Raw genomic sequence first — 22487 nt, 5'->3', positions numbered from 1 at the left:
TTATTGATTTCACTTTACTAATCATAATTTAAACTAAGACGCTTATCCACGTTCTGGTGGCATCCGTCACTTATGTGATTAACCCGTAGCTTAAACAAAATGTAAGGAGACCCGACCGTCCGTGTGTTTCATAGCTTACTCACGGGACACATGTGTGCTATACTTTCATCATCTATTTAACTACACAAGTGTAGTTTGAAATTAAAACGTCAATTGCAATGGGCAAGGCATATTATAAAATGTTACTTGTCAGTGTTTCCTAGCTATGACTATACAATCATAGGATGTATTCTGGGTTAATATAATACTGTGTTGCCTAATAACATTAATTCATGTGACATGGGAATAACTTAATAATAAAATCGCTAGTCTTTTACGTATATAGAAGTATGTGGATTACAAATTTCATAGAAATATTGGTCGTGATTGTAATGAGATAGGGAGACGCTCCGTCAATGTCCGTTACCATGCCTTAGGTGTATTCTCTCTCTCTCTCTCTCTCTCTCTCTCTCTCTCTCTCTCTCTGTCAGTGTGTGTGTGTGTGTGTGTGTGTGTGTGTGTGTGTGTGTGTGTGTGTGTGTGTGTGTGTCAGACACGTGAGTCGAAATTATCGAACTCTGAACCCCAGACGCTTTGACGTTGGCAGTGCTGACTGTATCACCAAATTCTGACCGTAGCTGTACATGGCCATTACGACCCTAACGAGCCACTCCCCGATCCCAGCCTTTCTCATTGCCCACTTCACCACCTATCTAGGGACTGTCAAAGACCTTCTCAAGATCAACAAAAACAAAATACAGTTCAAAATTTTTAACAAACGAAACCCTTCCACAAACTAGGAATCGAAACCTGTATCCCTAAGGTACGGATCAGGACCGTCTTCTGATTTGCCTGTGAACCTTATAAAAAATTAAATATATTATATACTGGCTGGCTCCAGATTATTTCATGCAACTTCAAAAAACACCTCTGGCTCCGACAGGGTTCATTATGCCTTAAGTCTCTTGTCAGGAATAATAAAAATGTTTTCATGCCTGATTCAACTGAGATTTGTTTAAACGTTCATGACGTCACGGGCAGTTAACCATCAATTTTTTATCAAATAAATCAAATTAACCAACAGTCTATTATTCACATTTAACCACCATTCCCCTCATTACGGTAAGCAGATTTATATACAATTACTTGTCATAAGCCTCCTTTTCAATATGAGAGGTCTCCCTCAGACCAAAAAAAAAAAAAAAAATGCTTGATGGCAGCAGGAATGAAAAATGGTATCGCACTCCCTCAAAACTTTTTTTACTCGTTATCATCATAAAAATTATTACTGTTTTACTACTACCACTGCTGTTGCAACTACTACCATTACCTCTATTACCACTACTGCTGCTGCTGCTGCTGCTGCTGCTACTACTACTACTACTACTACTACTACTACTACTACTACTACTACTACTACTACTACTAGTACTACTACTACTACTACCACTACTACTAGTACTACTACTACTACTACTATTACTACCACTACTACTCCAATTACTAATTATTATTAGTCTCCACCTATTACATAGGTGGAGACTATTGTTTTCGCTAGTATTATTATTATGCCCGTCTCAGGGTCTTGCAACGATTCCAGGAAAACCGGAGACTGCACAAGGGGTCTGAAGGGCACAGGTTATATGGCCTGGCATGGGTCACTGCTGAGAGAAAAAAAAATCCAAATCCTTTACGCACAGCGGGAGGGCATGTCAGAAACAGTCACATCAGTATTGTATTGTGAATGAAATTAGTTGGTCGTGGCGACTGGAGATTTCAATACTACCTGCGCAAAGAATCTGCATGGCCAGTGTTATGTGTCCTGCTAAGGGCCATTGCTGACAGAAAAAATTCCAGATTTCCCCAATGGGGTCAAGGTCATTGTGAGAAACAGTAGATGGAGACTAGTGACTGTCCGCAAGACAGATACAGATTTCTAGTTATTATCATTATTATTATTATTATTATTATTATTATTACTGTCATTATTATCATTATTATTATTATTATTATCATCATAATTATCTTTCCTCTCCTCCTCCTCTTCCACCTCCTCCTCCGCCTCTTCCTCCTCCTCCTCTCCTTCATAATTTTACTCTTCGTCAGCGTTTCTCCTTGACTGCACCTTGCTAGCCTACCTACCTACCCCTGGGACGTGCCTCAGTAAAAACGTGTCTGAGAAGTTAAAAAAAAAAAAAAAAAAAAAAAAAAAGCAAACACGTCACGAAGTTACTAAGTAATAGACAGTGGTTAAGGAAGGGGTGGAATTTATTTCCATTACAATTGAATGAGAACCAGAATCAAGATTTACTCATTTCGAGAGGTCTACGGGGCACATCACAGTAACATGAAGAGCAACACCCCAGAGTGGTATGCAGTATTGTCCAGTAATCCCGACAAGTTAAAGATCACGGCATCTAATGTTGTCATCCTCCTAACAGCATCAATATCAACATACCACCGATTAATCAGGGAGTTAATGATAATGGAGGCACAATACTTCCCTCACACTACCACTATCAACAATGCAATGTACTAACACTAGTACCAAGACACTTGAGACTCACCGTAATTGTATAAAAAGGCGGTATATAAAAAATCGCACATTGTTCATTTTCATCACACAAGCATTATCAGCAGTTCATTATAGTAATTTTATCACAAATACATTACTTGAACACTTACGCCAGTACATCAATGAGTTAATTTCCAACATAACGGTACCGTAATAATTATTCTCTGTGAAAGTCAATGCATACTGTCAATATTATCAGGACGTGCTATTTTTATAGTGTAGTAAATAAATTTCCCTGACTTCTGCCTTCTGCCTATGCATCAGAAGGCTGGTATGAGTTATGGATGGACGCCTGAGTATTCATGTCTGATGTAATGCCTCATATATTAACATGCATCCAGGTAATTGTACAGGCAGGGAAAGTTCCGCATTACCCACTGCTCGGAGCATTGGAGATCGACAAAAAGTCACGAAGCAGCAGCCAAACAAACATATTTGGTAACTGTGAGTGGGAGGGAGGATGGCAGGGGGTGGGAGGGTTTGGAGGGTTGCTCACGTCACAGTATCAACGGCCAATGGTAATACGTCCGACATATTCTCAAAGTGCAAAAGCGGTATGTTGTTTGTATGGTATCACATTGTTCTCCGAATCTGTCTACATTACTCCATATGTAGTACATGATTCCTGTCAGAGGTACGCTTTTTTGCCTTCGTTTTGTATTGTTCCGTAGGCATGATAGTTACAGAGACTGATCTTAAAATTAGGGCTTCCCATGTCATTGTGTCTAAAGGAAAAAGAAAAGTCTGTTTCTTTTTTTTTTTTTTATTATTATTACACACTACCCTAGACTAAGTTATTGATGAATAATCACCAGAATAACACTGGAAATGTTTGCAGGCTGATGTTTATAGTGGGATGACAGGAATAAATAATGTAACAAATTTATACAATAAGAATTTGCATAGAGAGAGAGAGAGAGAGAGAGAGAGAGAGAGAGAGAGAGAGACAGACAGACAGACAGACAGATTACAGCATAAGTCCATTAATCCGAACACCGATAATCTGAAAATCCCAATAATCAGAGTTTTTGAAGAAGGCTGATCAAACCTTCAAAAGTAAAAAAAAAAAAAAATCAAAATTAAAACATTAAAACTGTGCTCCAAGTGGGCCGAAGTGCCGAGCGGTGTGGTCATGGAAGTTTCATGGAAGGAAGCTTCTGTATACTTTGATAAACTGGTGCATTTCGTTGAACAAAATAATCATTACAATGGGGCTGAAGTGATCAATTTCCATATCTTGCGAAACGAGTTCTACGAGAAGCGTGCGCAGGCTGTCAGGCAGGCTGATATCCGTGACTGACTGAAGTGCATGAACAACCAGGCAGGTAAATCCACTGATGACCCAAGACCAGTTACCCTCACTGCAAAGAAGGCACCTCAAGGAACCCTAGAAGAAGCAGGTAGTCCTGAGCCGATGCTCGAGGACAATGCGTGAGTGACAAACAAAGTGAAATATACTGTACCGTAGGTTTAAGGAATTTTTCACAGAAATACATATTAAGTTTTTGAGCTTTTACAATACGTGTATATTATTATTAACCCTGGACTTACTCTCTCTAATTGGATTTACCTGCCTACAACTGCTGTTTTCAACACTACGCATTACTGGTGACTTAAACAACCCATAACATCTCTTAATTTACCAATTACAGTTCGTGTCATCAGCAATATATTATTAAACAAAAAAATTGTGTAATACGTAAAGTAATGCTAATATGTGCTATATTGTATTATGAACGAATGAGAAGTGATCCATTTAGTAAAATTTCAGTTTGAACATGATATTGTCTTAGGGGTTCCACCCCCAAATCCGAAAAATTTGATAATCCGCATGATTTTCGGTCCACTGGCATTCGGATTAATGAACTTTTACTGTATATATATATATATATATATATATATATATATATATATATATATATATATATATATGTGTGTGTGTGTGTGTGTGTGTGTGTGTGTACACATACAAAGATGTAAGATTTTTGTAATACACTTTGATCACACAAAGAAACTGATCAGATTCTGAATGTGATGTTTGTAATTATGATTTTTTTTTTTTTTTTAATGATATTCTGGTTAGTACTTGGATGGGTGACCGCCTGGGAACACCAGATGCTGTTGGCATCCCTACGTGTCAAGTGGGGTTGGTGGAGGATTAGTGCCCCTCCCTGTAAAACAATTAACTCTAAGCCGTTGGCCACCCCGTTTGGGATACATGGCGTCTGGCAATGAATGAATGATGAATATTCCTATTATTCCTACTGCAGCTTTCGAAGTTAGTAAATTATGAATATGAATTAGAACTTCAAACACGTAACCGAAGCCACGCAAACATGTCTACTTTACCCCCATACTCTTTCATATAGCTTGACATTTTCTCTGCTGTTATATATACCATTGGTTCCCAGATTTCCTGCGTGAGGGATTTTGCTGCAAGTGTGTTGGGTGTACCGCCCTCCGCCTGTCGGCTCATAGTCGCGAAGTTATAGGTTCGTACCCTGGGGTTCCCTTCTTTATTAAAATTTGAAAATGCCCAATTCCGTTCCATACTGAGGACACTGGGCGCCAGTGGGATATGCAGGTCCGCGATAAAAAAAAAAAAAAAAATGGAACATAAAAATGAGCAATTTTACATATAACCAGAAAATACTCAGAGAGGGCATACTTCCGCATCCGGATTCAGATCCGCGGAGTTATTGTGTGGAATACAAAGGATCCTGATCTGCCCCAAATTTAATCAATTCTTCTAGGCCCAGGGCCATCTCTTCCAAAAAATTCCATTGAATATTATCGAGAACTTTTGGAGATATTGTGCGGGCTACTCCGGATCCGGACCAGATCCGCTCCAAAATCTAACTAATTATTTCTTGGTCCATGACTCACCCATCCACAAAATTTCATTGAATTTCAATGAGAACTTTTGGAGATATCGTGTGGACAAACAAACAGACAAACATCGGTGAATATCTAATCTCCTCCAACTTCGTTGACGGAGGCAACAAGTCAGTATCATCATCTGCCTGTGTTATTTATACAGTAAACGTCGATTAAATATAAAGTGGGCAAATTAATGCTAAGGTCAATATACTGAACAAGTAGCTAAGGAAAAGGTGTTAGAAAGCCTCCTATGCTCTCAAGAATGCAGCCCATGATAATTAATTGTCATAATCGTGTAGAGGTAGCAGATTCCACCGCCAGTTTAGATAATTTCAAGAAGTCGTTAAAAGCTCCTTATTTGTCATTCATTATAAATTACCAAGTTGCAGAGAGAAAAAAAGTTTTCTCTATTAATGTTGCAGCACATAATTAGGTATACTGCCTTTTATCTTAACCTAGATTTTCGTCCTTTTCAAGCTTACTTCGCGCAGCTCAGTGGTAGAAAATTACAGTGCTATGACTCTACATCCTTTCCATACCAATTTTTTGTGACTATCATATTTTGATGTTAATATAGTGTTACAACTTAGTATTCAAGTTGGAAAGACTGTAACTTTAGGGTGAGTGAAAGGAAGATGTGTATGGATAATCACAATATTATTTACTGTATCAGAGTCATAGAATAGGTTGTAGATACTGGAACACAACCTTCACTTACTCAAAGGACTGCTTGTAATATTGTCATATTAAAATTAATCCATTCTGTCTCTATATTAACTCTTACAATATGGTGATGTCTTATTCTGGTTTATTTACCCCATCTCCAGATTATATTAACCCTTAGACTGTGACAATCCTTCCAGGCAGACTGTGAGACCAGTCACAGTAGTCATTCCCAAAGCCCAAGGGAAATTTATTTTTCTCACTCGATTGTTCCCGCCTAACTATAGCTCATGCATGCTGAGTGGTTTACATGGGACACCTCAGGCAGCCTGATGGTGCTGTACCACTCAATCACCCACTGGCCACCATGAAGTGAGGATTCTGTACTCTTTCTCCCAACTAACCCCTATCCCACACTGCCCAACTGGGCTTGAAGCAAGCTGAGCCACCCAAGTGGTGCCACTACCACCCAGCAACACCTTTGTCAGTAACTCCAAGACTTCAAAGAGGAAGAGGTGCGTGTCAGGAGAAAAAAAATGCTAATATTGGAAGACATAACCCTGCCTCTCCCTACCCTGCCCTGCATCCCCCTACTCGACCTTTCCCCTCCTTATCCTAGCCTGTCTTTTCTTGCCATGCTTTTTCCTACCCTACCTGGGCTCTCTTTACCCAATATTGTCTCTTCTTGCCCATCCCTGCCTCTCCCTATACTGCCTTCTCCTTTCCTATCTTGTCATGCCTCTTGTTACTCTGCCCTGACCTTTCGTACCCTACCCTCTCTTTACCCTGCACTAACCTCTCCTTACCCAACTCTGCCTCTCCTTTATCTTCCCTGTCTCTTCTTACTCTACCGTGTCTCTCCTTACTCTACCCTGCCCCTCCTTACTCTACTCTGCCTCTCCCTATCTTACCCTGCCATTCCCTGCCATGTCTTTTCCAAACCTACATTGCTTCTTCTTGCCCTATCATGCCTCTCCTTACTTGACCCTGCCTTTCCTTACCCTGCCTTACTTCTTCCTGTCTTCAGATGTCCATGTATGAACAGACCACAGGTCCCTGATGTTCGCCATGACTCAAAGAGGTGACAGCTTCTTCCCGCGGGTGAGTCGGCAATTATCCTTCATTTTAGAATACACCACGGATATCGGTCACATCTGGGGGCAGGACAATGGATGCCCTTTCATGAGTACCATCGTGACAGAAGCCCAGGACTGTAAGACCAAGGAGGCAGCAATCAGCGCAGTGTCACAGGCCACCTCATCTGCACTGCCACTCACCACCCTCGTCAACTGCACCACCCTTGCACACACACACACACGAGATTGATGTGGGGTTGGTATCCTTATGACACAACACTACCGCCCTTCAGCTCCAGCAGTTCCCTATCCCCATCTCCCCACAAACACTTTGGTGCGATGTATCCTGTGCCCAACCACGCTCATAGAATTATACTACAATTCCTCCAGCAATTATTCCATCACATTCACACCTCGGCTCACCCCAGGATTAGTACAACTCAGCATCTCATTTGCAAACAGGTTGTATGGCCGGGCATGAGGAAGTAGATCAAGAAATGGGTCCATGAATGCGTCAGCTGTCAAACATAAATTATCCACTGGCATGTCATATGTCCTATATATGCAGTCCTCACATCCACTCAATGCTTCCACACAATTATTGTCAACAGTCAGGCCACTACCGTCCTCCTGGGGCTGTTGGTACATACTCACCTGCAATGACTGACTAACCAGGAGGGTTGAAGCCATTCTCAAGCAGGACAGCACAGCAAAATGTGTGGCTTACCACTTCATGGCAGGTTGAGTTGCCAGGTTTGGTGTCCCCAATACAGTCATTACAGATTGTGGTGTACAGTTTGAATCAAACAACTGTCTAGATATGATGCAGTTCCGAAACACAACTCGACACAGCACCACTGCCTATCACTTTCAAAGCAATGGCATGGTAGAGTGATTGCACAGGCAACAGGACAAGGCACTGAAAGCCCGAGTACACCCGGCCCGCTGCGTGGATGCCCTACCAACTGTGCAAGGACCTCTGCCAAGCAGGATCACCCTCAATACCACTACCTCACCATCTCTTTTCTTCCTCCCTGCCTTGCAGAGCGTAATGATCTCCCTACCGCCCACACACTCACGACCTCCAGCAAACCGCAACACCCATCTTCCATCTCAGATTGAGTTCGCAGAATTTGACTTTGTTCAACAAGATGCACAGAGAAGCCCATTAGACCATATATACTGTACATGGGGCCTTTCTGTCTCCTGTCACGCATGCTGAAGTGGGTCAAGATTGACAGGAATGGCCGGCCAGACACGATCTTCATCGACAGACTCAAGCCAGCACACCTTCCTTGTAGAGACCCACCACACCAACATCAAGGCCCTCCACCCAGCCACCCCGTCCCCCTCCTCCCCACTATCATGACAGTTTCCCCCTGCTCCCCAGTCCCCAGTAGTGGTCACAGTTTCTTTGGCACCACTCTCAACACCACTTGCTGCCACTCAGACACTCCCATCGCCACCTCATCCCTTACCCAGTGACACTCACCCACGCACACTCAACTCGACTTCCCCACCTGCCACTGCACCTACCCTACCCCTAGACAACCCCATACCTCACATTCCTCATCAGACACCCAGTCACTCCCTTCTTCCCAGCACACCACACACAGGTCCCATCACCAGAACTGCTCATCGTGCTTGGTCCCCCATTCTCTCACCAATACCCCTAGACACACACACACACACACACACACACACACACACACACACAGCATCTCTCCCTGCACAGGCGCAACACAACTACCCACACCTATACATCTCTCCCGTCACCCTGCCTACAGTGAGTGACTAGTGACCCTCACTACCATCCCTTTCCCTCCACATCCACAGTTACTCCATTCCACTCCCCACAGAAGACCAATCTCGGCGCCACACCCCCCCAACACCTCCAACCAACCAAGGGGCAGCACCATTCATCCCAGAATGTCATATTCAACTCTCCGGTAGTCATATACCTTCCCCAGTTTTACGTAGCCTCTCCATAACATCGCTCCCTGACCAGTTTAGAATCTTCAGCATTATGTGTTATGCTAGGTGTAACCGTATTGTCGCCCTTAATGTTTGGCTATTGATGTACACATTTTTCCATTATTTTCTTTCCTCTGCATCATGTGTATGTTATACCCCTATTCAGTACTGACCATTCATGTTATAATTGCCCCTACCAACATTCATATCTGTGTATCCACATTAGAATATTTTTTTTTACTACGTGTTACGGCAATGTGTGTGTGTGTGTGTGTGTGTGTGTGTGTGTGTGTGTGTGTGTGTGTGTGTGTGTGTGTGTGTGTGTGTGTGTGTGTGTGTGTGTGTGTGTGTGTGTTTTGTTTACTTTCAAATATGTGATTTTTTTTTCTCGTTTTCTTGTGAAAGGGGGGTGATGTAGCGTACCCCATGGTGGGCTACTGCAAACGTACAGAACACTACAGTACACTACGTGATCGGCTGCTGATCCGCTGAGGTAGGCTGCGCAACACAAAGCAGAAAGAGCTCACCCAATCCTTCCAAAGCTGGATGAAGCTTGTTTAACAGGCTGACAAACGGATTTAACTCCCTCAGGTAGTTAAGTCCACCACCGGCTGTCGAGTGTCTGTTAACTCTCAAAAGGAGTTAGCCATAATAAAGGCACACACTCGCACTCAGCTCATTACATTCTCAGTCACTCACGAAGTCACACAACGCAGTATTCCCTTCTCTCACAACATTCCCTTGTAACATGCAGTATGTTGTGGTGCATCAATAGTATACAACTTAGACCCTACGACAGAGTGCTTGATACTGTCCTGAGTGGAAGTATGAAACAGCACGAAACCCGATCCTCTACTCTATTCCAGTTTCTTGTACGTGACCCTGTAATAGTGAGTGACAATAATAAGTTACATATTAGTGACAAAATGCAAAAATTATAAATGAAACTTTGTCACCTCAGTTACCTTAACAGTCACATAGCATGTTCAGTCATAAGTGCAGTGCTTGTGATTTAGCTCCTATTCGTTACGTCCCTATCACAGTACAGTGCAACAGCGTCCTTTCATTGAAAATTAATGACTAACTTGTTTTTTAGTGTTATAAAGCACAGAGGTTACATCTCAAACTTCGTCTAGCACATAGCGTTGCAACCACTTGCAACGCTTTTTCGAGCCTGTCTGGGCCATAGATGCCGCATGGCGCTTTGCCGCATAGGGCCGATGTACAGTTACTTCCACTTCCAACGAGTACAGCGGGTGGTGTGTTTGGTGAAATGTGGCACCGCTGTGTTTGTGTACATCGTAGTAATGGTCAGTGAATGAACAGACCCGGCAGAGCTTCCCCTCTGCTGCAGTCTCTAGTACCAACAGAGACAGCGTTCTGTCGGGTCATACTCTGTCTGCAAATACAAGTGCTTGCCACGTATGTATAGTGGAAGGTAGAGAGGAAAACAAATAGTATTGTCATTTGCTCCCATTGTTTCTCTGACAGGAGATAACTATGAGTCGAGGTGGAACGGAGGGGAGGGGTGACAGGTGGTGGGACAGCATGTATAGAAACTTGTCGAATTTCGTTTAAAATGATGAAGGGTGTGATTATACAGATGTTCTGAGGTGATCTGTAACTCTGTATGCAACAACGTGTATTGGATGAATGTTGGAGTGTTAATATTCGTCATACAATGTGGTGAACAACTGTAGCTGAGCATAAATGTTAGGTGTGATATCCGTTGTCTCGAAATGTGGTTCACCTACGTCTAGTGAGTGTGTGACTCAACAGTTGTAGAATTTTTGTGGCTGAACCAGGTTGGCCATGAATGATTCATAATTATGCACGTGACACAACGGTCATGCCATGTTGTGCATCATCCAGTCTGTTTCATTGAGGAAAAACAATAATTATATTCGCAAACCATGGTATAAGCAGTTGTCCCGTTGCATAGGATTATAGCTACTTTGAATGTTGGACAGCTATTGACTTGTTGTGCCACATTGTGCAGTCATCATACTGATGGATCAAGTGGAGGTAATGAGGTACTGTACTTGCATAATGAATGCATATCTTGTATTATAATAATTGAGACAACGGTGTTACGGGTGTTCAGTCCACAAATGATGTCGCTTTCTTCGAGGTGCTATTTCATTAGTCTGGACAGTTGTGACACAGCATCCACAAACATTGATCATCGTATATTATATTCACTCTAAAACATTCGTACATTAGTATTACACATTCAGGCCTTCTCTAGCTCCAGACGCATTATACTATTTAACCATGTATCTACACTCACACACTGTTCATCCAGAGGAAGCAATATTTCCTTTACATTGCGTGTTTGTCCGTTGCCTGCCATTATAACACAAGGTTTTAGTATGTGGCCACGGCTATACAAAATTTATCGGTGGCGTGGTGCTGCTGGAAGAGTGCAAAATTGCGTATAGTCTACGTGTGTTTGTGCAGGGAGTCTGGTAATACACTTCACCGATTTGCTCACACTCCTGCAAAGATAGCAGCCAGCGTCGCAGTTTTGGTGACTATACTTACTGATCATTGAACACTCTTTCACCTCCCAGCAGTCTGAATGAGGTCCTGTTTTCAACCAATAGAAACATTAATACAGTGAACAAATCAATATTATATGTAAAGTAAGGAGTGTTTTATGCACTGTCTCATCATCCAGGCTTATACAGTATAACCAGCCTTGACCGACGGCAAGATAAAGGTTGAATGCTGCTGGAGCGTCCAAGTAAAAGTAAGCAACATTGATGCACCAGCACCTGGATGGTAAAACCCAACTACCGCGCCTTAGGCAAAATACCCACGGGTTCTGAAACTACTCCACGTCATCCAGTAGACTTACACAAGGTCATTGATAAGGCTGCAATCTTGTCGTAGTGATGTGATATGATAAGGAAGTCAGTATCAGGTCTCGTTACCCATTATATGAGGAAAGACCGGAATTTTGTGAGAGAGAGAGAGAGAGAGAGAGAGAGAGAGAGAGAGAGAGAGAGAGAGAGAGAAAGACACAGACAGACATACTGGTACATTCAGGTGTCATTACAAGATGCTACTATACGACATAATAGAACCATGGAAGGTTAGGGTGGTACTTGTCTCCCTGGGTGTCCTTCTACAGTGGTGGTAGCCTCATATCACCCACATGTGACAGTGTGAGCATAACAAGCCGCCTGTATACTTGTGTGTGTGTGTGTGTGTATATATACTGTATATATATATATATATATATATATATATATATATATATATATATATATATATATATATATGGTGAAATAACGACAATGGAAGACATCACGACACCTCCAGGAGGCAACAATGGAGGGGTAAACAGGGCGTGCGTGACGTCCATGCGATATGGACGTAAGTCCCATACAGCTGCGCACCCCTATTCCCCAGAATGCACCCAGCGCAAACACCTCAGTTCGGGTGTATTACCCTTTCACTGACCCAGCCTGAGTCAGGATCGGGGTGGAGCTAGAAACAGCTCCAGGAAGCACCCCAGTGATGGTCAGTAGCCGCACACTTAAAGCAACGGCCTGTAGCCGTGCGACAGCGGCGGGACTGTAGACACACCCTTAAGAGATGGCCAGCAGCCACTCATAGTGCTGCCCACCCACCCCTGCAGAACCTGTGATAGCCGGTTGCCCGCATGCGGGGAGAAAACGGTAGCTCTCTCTCTCCTTCTGCAGTTGTCTTGAGGGGCATGACACTGGTGACAGCTGGCAGCCTCACCCGTAGACAAGGGACGGCCCTGTAGTCACCCTTCGCCTACACGTCGCCCCTTATACAGGCCTTTGGTGATGGCCAGTAACCGCATTCACAGGCAGGTGACGGCTGGCTGCTGTGCTTTGTCTGTGGTCCTGTCAGCGAGTTGGGCCCCGGTGATGGCCAGTTGCTGCACCGACGGGAAAGGGACGGCCTGTAGCCACCCTCCTCCCATTGCCCAAGGGACCTCGGCGAAGGCTGGTAGCTGCGCCAGCAAGGGGCACCTTAAAAGCCCCTCGCCCCCTTCGACTTCACTACCTGAGGGAGACCCCTGTTCAAGCCATCCCTCTGGTGGCAGAGCAAGTCCCGGCCTCGGCTCCCCTGACAGAGGCAGCCTCCAGGAGGAGCACCTTTCCATCCAGGACTGGTGGAGAGGACCCATCTTGACCCAGTGGTTACACTCCATCCAGCTGGCACCAGAGGTAGACCAAAGCCTGTCGAACTCCTGCCACCCACAATGCCACAGCCCCACACTGACGGCGAAGCATCGGGAACGAGACCACAGCCAACGGGCCCACCACGCTGCCCCTAACACTCCAGGGCGTGACCTCACCAGTCCGGAGGAGTGACACCCTTCCTGCACCGGGCGCCTGCAGGAGCGCCTTCAGAGAATCTTCAGCCCCAGTCCCGAGGGCCAGACCCCTTTACCAAGCCCCTCCAGTGCGGGGCCCTTCAACACACCTGACCACAGCCCTTCCTGGAGGATGACACACCCACTGATAGTCCCGTGGCTCCTCGACGAGAGGACACCTGAGGGGATGCAGCCGATACTGGGCCGCCACCTATGAGCTGCCGGCCCTTCTCCCTTGGTTGACCCGCTCCCCTACCCCATATCTCCATAGTGACTGTCATTTCTCTGTCCGCGAGTGAAAGTGAGTGTGACTGCACGAGTGTAAAGTACAGTGACAGTGTCTGAGCAGCCGAACTATAGTGAAATTGATAAGTGACACATCCAGTGTATAATGCAGGACAGATATAGAAAAACTATAAAGAACAAGCCGCCCTAGAACAAAGTGTAGTCACATCTTCCCCTATGTGCAGTGTCTGTCTGTCCATCGGTATCCTGCGAGATACCTATAACTTCTATACACCTGTCAATTCCAGTTTCTTACCTTTGGACAGAGTCTAGCTTCCTGCATCCAGAATTCGGTAATATACGTGTAAGGTTGTTGCCCAGTGTTTTTATGCCCTGTTCCTCTCACACTGTGTCTAAGCTCCGGTCTAGAAAGGGAACCCAGCTATACCTTAGGTGTTATTAGGACGGGAAGCCGACCCAAAAAAGCCTAGCATAACACACACACACACACACACACACACACACATATATATATATATATATATATATATTTGGTTACGTATAACTGGGTCAAAACAGTTAGTGAAACACCCTAATTTTTCCATATTTGCCGCACCAGCGACTTAAGTTTGAAGCCACTCCTCCGCACCTCAAGGGTTAATCAAAAACACCTCTATTATCGGAGGGCTTCACAATGCTGCATTTGACCCCTGCAATTTGTAGTCTCTCCGTAGGTGAAAAAAATCTTTAGGAGAGTAAATAAATAAGGTCAATGTAGTGACGGGGAAATGGAAGGTGTAAAGGAGCAATAAACATAAGAGAAGATAACTACAGTGGGCCAGCTGGCTGGTGCATGCTAGGCAGCTCCTACAGGATAAGACAAGGATATCAAAAAAGGGGGGTCTCCCCCACTCACCAACCCCTCCACCCTAAGCCGGCAGGAAAAAGTCAGAAGGAACGCCATGCGGTGTAGAGAAACTGGAGTGGACATTTCATAGAAAAGTGTGAAAGGAGAAAAGAGATGATTGTAGCCAAACCTGAAGAGGAGAAAGAATGAATTAGTTCTCAAGCGTGAGAGAAGTGGAAATGAGTTATTTGAGAGGAGCCTGTGGAGTCACATGGAGAGACAGACTGAAAAATGAGGATGTGAAGGAGCGTTGTGGTGTGGATGTGGATGTGATAGGAAGCGTTAGGAGAAACACACTGAGGTGGTTTTGGCCATGTGGAGAGGATGGAGAGAGAGAGACTGACGAGGAGAGTGTATGTGAGTGAGGTGGGGGGAAGAGAGGGAGGGGAAGGCCAATGATGAGATGGAGAGATGGAGTGGAGAGGTATATGAAAGAGGGAGGTGTGAATTGGGAGCAGGGCAGTAAAATGGGGAGAGGACTGGGTGACGTGGAGGCGATTTGTTTGTGGTCGCCGCGTATGGAATTAAGGCGTCTGGCAATAGATAGATAGATAAAAAAATTTTATACCCACCCCTTATTTGTCAAATGCTTATCTAGCCTATGCTTAAAACTCTCAGCGGAAGGGGCAGCAGCTACTTTACTAGGTACAGTATAATTATAGGTTATTCCATTCGCCTGTTATGCTATTGCCAATCCAGTTTCTACTTACTTCCTTACTAAAGACAGAATTTATCTAGTCTGAAACCAATACATCCAGTTCTATCCTGTATGCTCACTTTAAGTACCTTGCTAATATCTCCCTTTTGTATTCCCTTTATCCATTTAAACACCCCAGTTAAGTCTTCTCTAACTCTCCATACTCTACGCGTCACTGTTGTATCATTTTGGTCATTCTGCTACCCTATATACACTTCTAACGAATTTATATCCATTCCATAGTACTGACACCAAAACCGCACAGCGTAGTTTAAATGTGGCCAAACTGATGCTAGATAAAGCTGCAGTGTTACTTTAGGTGTCCTACTGCTCACACTTCGCGAAATTAATCCTAGGACCTTAGGACCAATGTGGCTTAGTATACATAACAAATCGCTAAAACACAGATGCTTGAAAACCTCCTGAGTCCAAAAGAAGAGTGGCAAATGGAGCAATAATTTTTGTTCACCAGCTTTTTTACAAAACCCTGTTTGCAACATCACTTTCTCTGCACACGGGATACATTTTATTTTTTTCTACCGGGGAGAGGAATAATTCATGCTTGCCCGCTGAACGTATTTCTTAATATATTCTTGTTATCATAAAATTATTCATTTTGAAGCTTACGAAAGACTTTTCCAAGTGCAGGGGACAAATATATATCCCGTATTAACCACTTCTGCATTGGAGGTCCTTTGTGCCCTGAAACGAAGAGTAAAATATAGGTCATCGGACTGAAGGAATTTAACACGATCTTGATTAATCCATTCGTTGCTATGTTCATGGTCGGGAATTGCACTCAGGCAAACGCAAGACTAGTTTTCTTTTTCTTTTCTTTCTTTATTTTTTTTCCTTTTCTTTTTTTCCTATCGGCAATAGCCAGCTAGTCAATGAGTGGCCAGCGTTGTTCTGTTTCTGGAGAATTTGTTAAAAGGAGGCCCTTGGAGACATGAAAGTGGTACCATACATGGTAATTTGACATGGAGAATCAAAATCTGCCATCAGCTGATATCTAATTTTTTTTTTAATGCTAAAAAAGGGAACAAAGGCCAGGAGCCCGCAAACCGTTCCTTCCAAGAAAAAAAAAAAACAATACAAAAGAGACCCAAATTCAAGATTCGTTCTTTTCGAGATGCCTGGACACACTGCGGTTGAAAGACTGGAGATCATAAAAAGTAGGAAGTATAGACAGAGGAAGACAGTTCCAGAGTTGACCTGTTGCATAAATGAAGGACTGGGAGTAACGGTTAACTCTTGCATTAGAGAGTTGGACAGAAAAGGGATGGGAGTTTGCTGCTAGAAGGGTGCTACGCACCCGTCGTAGAGGTGGAGGGATACAAGCAGACAGTTCAAAGAAGCAATGACCATTGAAGCAGCAATAGAAAAGAGATAAAGATGCAACAGTGCGGCGAAGAGACAGAGGTTGAAGAGAGCCAGTAAGAGGAGGAGAGTTAATGAGACGAAAAGCCTTTGACTCCACCCTATTGAGAAGAGTTGTATGTGGGGAGCCTCCCCATACATGAGAGTTGTACTCTACATAGGGACGAATAAAACCCGTGTATAAAGTCAACAACTGTGCACGGGTAAAAAAGGTACAGAGCCGGCTTAGCACACCTAATCTCTTGGAAGCAGATTTTACAAGAGATGCAATAAGATATTTCCAAGATAAATCCCGAGTGAATGAAACCCCAAGCATGTTCATGGATGACGCAGGATTGAGCTGGATATTATTAAACATTAGTGGGTACTCCTGTGGAAGATTGTGTTGGGTTGATAGGTGTAAGAACTGAGTTTTTGATGCATTAAAAACAACAAGATTATTATTACCCCAGTCAGAGATACGAGCCAAGTCAGACATTAGGTGTGCCATGGCCTCATCCCTTGTTTGTTGAAGTAACTGCTGAGATGGACGTTGCGGGAACCGAATGGAAAGGTGAAGGGTGGAATCATCAGGGTACGAGTGGATAGGGTTAGAAGCACAGCTTAGAAGGTCATTGATGAATAAAAGGAAGAGAGTTGGTGATAGGACAGAGCCCTGAGGAACACCACAGTTGATAGATCTAGGAGAAGAAGGATGGCCGTCTACAACAGCGGCTACAGAACGACCAGAAAGGAAACTATAGATGAATGCCCAGATAGAAGGATAGAAACCGTAAGAGGGCAGTTTGGAAATTAAAGATTTATGCCACACTCGATCGAAAGCCTTTGAGATGTCAAGTGCAATGGCAAAGCTTTTGCCAAAGTCCCGAAAGGAGGATGACCAGGAGACTGAAAGGTAGGTGAGAAGATCGCCAGTGGAGCGTCCCTGACGCTTTAATATTTTTTTTTATTAAGAATTGACTTGAAAACTTTTGAGACACAGGATGTTAAAGCAACTGGACAATAGAGGGTTGGGAATGGTCACTCTTCTTTGGGACTGGCTGAATGAGAGCAAACTTCCAGCATGAAGGAAAAGTACAAGTTGACAAAGGCGAAAGAGTTTACCTAGGCAGGGTGTAAGCACAGCAGCACAGTTTTGAGGACAACAGGAGGGACTCCATCATGCCCATATGCCTTTTAAGTATTAAGGCCAGTGATGGCAGAAAACACATCAAATGAAGAAATTTTAATGTCAGCCATGAGGAAGTCTGAGGGGGGGTGGGGACAACTTTAGTAAAAGTGCTTAATTTAAGCCTATTGAGACACAAAAGTGGTCCCATATAAGGTTATTTGGCAGAGAAAATCCAATTTAGCCGTCAGCTGACATCTGTGCTGGCTCAATCTAGCAGCAACTCTGTTAAAGCACCTCCAGAATCTGGGTATTGGGGCATTCTGTTAAGACATCTCCAGAACCTGGGTGGTGGATCTCTCTGTTAGGGCTAGTTACAGTTACAGCAAACTGTTTGAAACAAGAGCCTGGCCGCAGATCCAGGAGCAATTCTACACTTTTTACTATCTGATATATTGGCAAAGGATGGAGAAAGGTTATGCAAGACTCGTATAAACTATTTGTTTGAAAGCTCGCCAGCAATTAGTTACAAGTGATGGGGCTATTGAAGATGGGGTGGAATTGGTCGGTATAGGAGATGCTGTGGTGTGGCAAGAGGCTCAGGTGTAGTGTTACAGGCTAAGGTGAAGTAAGGTGGGATGTGAGAGTCTCGAGGGACGTAGTGTGTGGCAGTGGCTGTGATGTGTATGTGGAGGTTCAGAGGTGACGGGTGGTGAGAGATGTGGCATGGGTAGTTGTGCTGAACTGTGGGATGAGAAATGATGGGGAGTTGTTGGATAATGAATTCTTGAAGTTGTGGAATGTGGAACTGTGGAGAGCTGTGGAATGAAGAACGGTTTGATGGGATGGGGAATTATGAGGAGTTATGAGATGGAACGTTGTGGGATGAGATGTTGTTGGATGAAAAATTTGTGAATGGGAGTTGGTGGATGAGGAGTTGTGGGATGGGGAGTTGTAGAATGAGGAGTTGATGAATGAAGAACTGTGAGGCAGGAAGATGGGGAGTTAAGGTGTTGATAGGGGGTTCAGGTGTGGTGGTAAAGGCGATGGCAGGTACCTGAGCTAATTAAATCTTAATGAGTTAGCTAGGTAGTACAAGTGAATTATGAGAGTGAGAAATGGGTGAATTGGTTGCAAGGAGATGGCTGTAGAGGAGATGGTCGATGCTGATTTGTTGTGAGATTACAGGCTGCACTGATGGAATAGTTTTGTTAGTTAAAACTTTCCATAGGGGAAGGCGTTGCAGAATCGGTTGAAAGGCGGCCTGCAGTCCTAATGAACCCAAGTTCGAATCCCTGCTTGGTCAGGGAACAGCTTGAGGATTTGAATTTCATAAAAAACAGATTTTTCTGATCTATCAAATGACCCGCCGACATGTCATAAAAGTACCCCCGCTAATACCAGTACACCAGTCCTGTATGAGACAGCCCTTGCATGTATTCAATATGTATGGTGGGTGTTAGCTCCAAAGCGGTGACATGTAGAGATGTAAGAGGACTACTGGGTCCCAAGGAGGACTACTGGGACTTGGGAATAAGCACTGAAGCCTTTGCCCAGAGTCGGACACGTTAATACATATATATATATATATATATATATATATATATATATATATATATATATATATATATATATATATATATATATATATATATATATATATATATATATATATATATATATATATATATATATATATATATATATATATATATATATATATATATATATATATATATATATATATATATATATATATATATATATATATACCAAACAGCCACAAAAGAACCAAAAGGTCTGTTACTATTTGCTTTTCTTTGTGCTCCCTCAGCAATTTATTCCGCATTGTACCTCAATAAACAGGTGTTTGCTATTGATACAAACTACGATATTAAAACAATGTATGTATTACCCTTAAGAATATGTTAATGTCTAACATGCAAAGTAAACTGCCAAGGAAGAGGTGTTACGGGATCTCCAGAGCCACTTGGTGTGAAGTGGAGGTTTTATGGAATTCATGTGTGATGTGGTGTGGTGTAGTGAAGTCTGTGGTATGGTAAGGGAGTCGACTATGGTATGGTGAGGTGGTGTGGTGAATGATAGGGAAGGAAGATGGGATGCTATATTTTGGTGTGGTGAACATGCTGCTGAGAATGGATGTGGGTACGTGGTGTACAGAGAGACTGGGCTTTGATAAAATATGCAAATGAATTTTTAGATTCAAGTGTATGGTAGGATACTTATTGACAGAGTTAGAGAAAGAACAGAGGAATTAGTTGGAGAAGAACAGGGAGGCTTTAGGAAGGGAAGAGGTTGTGTAAATCAGATATTCATTCTTAGATCTTTAGTGGAAAAGTTTCTAGAGAAGGGAAAGAAGTTGTATGCGGCTTTCATAGATTTGGAGAAAGCATATGACAGAGTGGATAGACAAGGATTGTGGAAAGTATTAAGAATATATGGAGTAGATGGGAAGTTGTTGAATGCGGTGAAGAGTATGTATGATGGTGCTAAGGCTGCAGTGCGTGTGGATGGTGAACTGAGTGAATTTTTCTCTTTGAAGGTTGGGGTGAAGCAGGGATGTGTCATGTCTCCATGGTTGTTCAATCTGTACATGGATGGGGTAATAGAGGTACAAGGTAGGGTAGTGGATGTTTGAGTGGCCCTGGTGAGAGAGGGTAGTGTTTGGAAACTCCCTGTACTGTTGTTTGCGGATGATACTGTGTTGTTGAGTGAAGACGAAGGAGAGCTGCAAGGCTTGGTGGATGAGTTGGGGAGGGTGTATACGAAACGGAATCTAAAGGTGAATGTAGGGAAGAGTAAAGTGATGGTCTTTGAGAAAGGTGAAGTCAGTGAATGTACAGCGAGGTTGGATGGTGAGGAACTGGAAAATGTGAGTACGTTTAAGTACTTGGGTAGTGTGATGAGTAAGGATTTAGGTTTGGAGGGTGAAGTGCTTGAAAGGGTACAGCAGGGAAGAAAGGTTGCTGGTTCCTTGAAAGCAGTGATAAGAAGCAGGGAAGTGAGCATGGAAGTGAAAAAGTTACTACATGATAGTATGGAAGTGAAGCTTGGACGTTGCTCGAAGGACACAAGTCGAGTGAGAGCAGTGGAAATGAGTTATTTAAGAGGAGCCTGTGGAGTCACACGGAAAGACAGGCTGACAAATGAGAATATAAAGGAGCGTTGTGGTGTGGATGTGGATGTGATAGGAAACGTTAGGAGGAATACACTGAGGTGGTTTGGCCATGTGGAGAGGGTGGAGGGTGAAAGACTGACGAAGAGAGTGTATGTGAGTGAGGTGGAGGGGGGAAGAGGGAGGGGGAGGCCAGGGATGAGATGGAGTGATGGGGTGGAGAGGTATATGAGAGAGGGAGGTGTGAGTTGGGAGCGGGGCAGTGAAACAGCGGGGGACAGGGTGACGTGGAGGCGATTTGTTTGTGGCCACCCCGAACGGGATTGAGGCGTCTGGCAATAGATAGATAGATAGATAGATAGAAGTATGATTTGGTACAGAGTGATGTGGTTGGGAAAATTAGTATGGGGATTAATGGTGTAAGGGCTTCAGGTTTGGTATGATATAGAGTCGTGGGGTGAGGAGATACAGTACGCTATATGGCGAGCTTTGGTGGGCTGTAGAGGGATATACTGATGCGATAAGGGGTTCAGATGGGTGTGATATGGTGTGCGGGATACTTGGATGTCGTATATAGCTGGCGTGGTACAGTGTTGGGCGAGGATATGGTGCACTGAGTGAAAGGCTGTGAAGTGTAATGGCATGCCGTGGTAGAGTACGCGAGGCACTGTGTGTGTGTGGGGGGGGGTGAAAAGATGCTATGTGGTATGGAGGAGATTCTACTGTAATGTTCTTTGTCGGAGTTGCTGTGTGATGTAATGTGGTGTGATGGAAGTGAAAATGTAGTCGGTGAGGTATTATAATGTGGTGTGTGAGAATGTAGTGTGGTGCATAGTCACTGTGTGGTGATGCGTTGAAGGTGTAGCTGAGGTTTAGCTGTGGTAGAGAAGAAGTAGGATGAATGAGCAATACCTTTACATCGGCAGCTGGGGGTGTGGTTGACTGGGTGAGTGGCGGATTTGGGTGTGGTAATGATGGTGGTGGTGAGTGGTGGTGGTGGTGATGTGGAGGAGGCGCGGTAGTGAAGGACTGGGCTGAATGAGGGATATTGTAATGGTGATGATTGGGGTGGAGGGGGGGGGGGGCGTGAGGCTGACTGGGAGATTGTGCCATTTTGTGGGAGAGCTTCATGTCGTCCCAGTGAGAGGGTGAGCTGGGTTCAGGTTTTACTGTTTTTCTTAATATAGCCTACCCATCATCATCATCATCATCATCATCATCGTGCTGCTGCTGTTGTAACCCGAGGCTGGTCTCAGTGTGAGTCAGGCAGACTGTTGGCTGAAGTTGACCTTCCACTGCAGTCTATCATACACCTTTTGGGGGATAGGGAGGGAGCTGAAGGATGTTTGTACGAGTATAACAGGCCAGTGGTGCCAGCCAGCTAAATTATACTCGTAACTCTGCTGCCAAGATGTGACTCTTCAGCACCCATCATCATCAAACACTACTCTAAATTTTGTAGGTATGACA

The sequence above is a fragment of the Coenobita brevimanus genome, chromosome 24 (genome assembly GCF_032717465.1).
Source record: "Coenobita brevimanus isolate Jiangsu-jjx chromosome 24, ASM3271746v2, whole genome shotgun sequence".
Taxonomy (NCBI): Eukaryota; Metazoa; Arthropoda; class Malacostraca; order Decapoda; family Coenobitidae; genus Coenobita; species Coenobita brevimanus.
Note: the sequence above shows the minus strand (reverse complement) of the source record.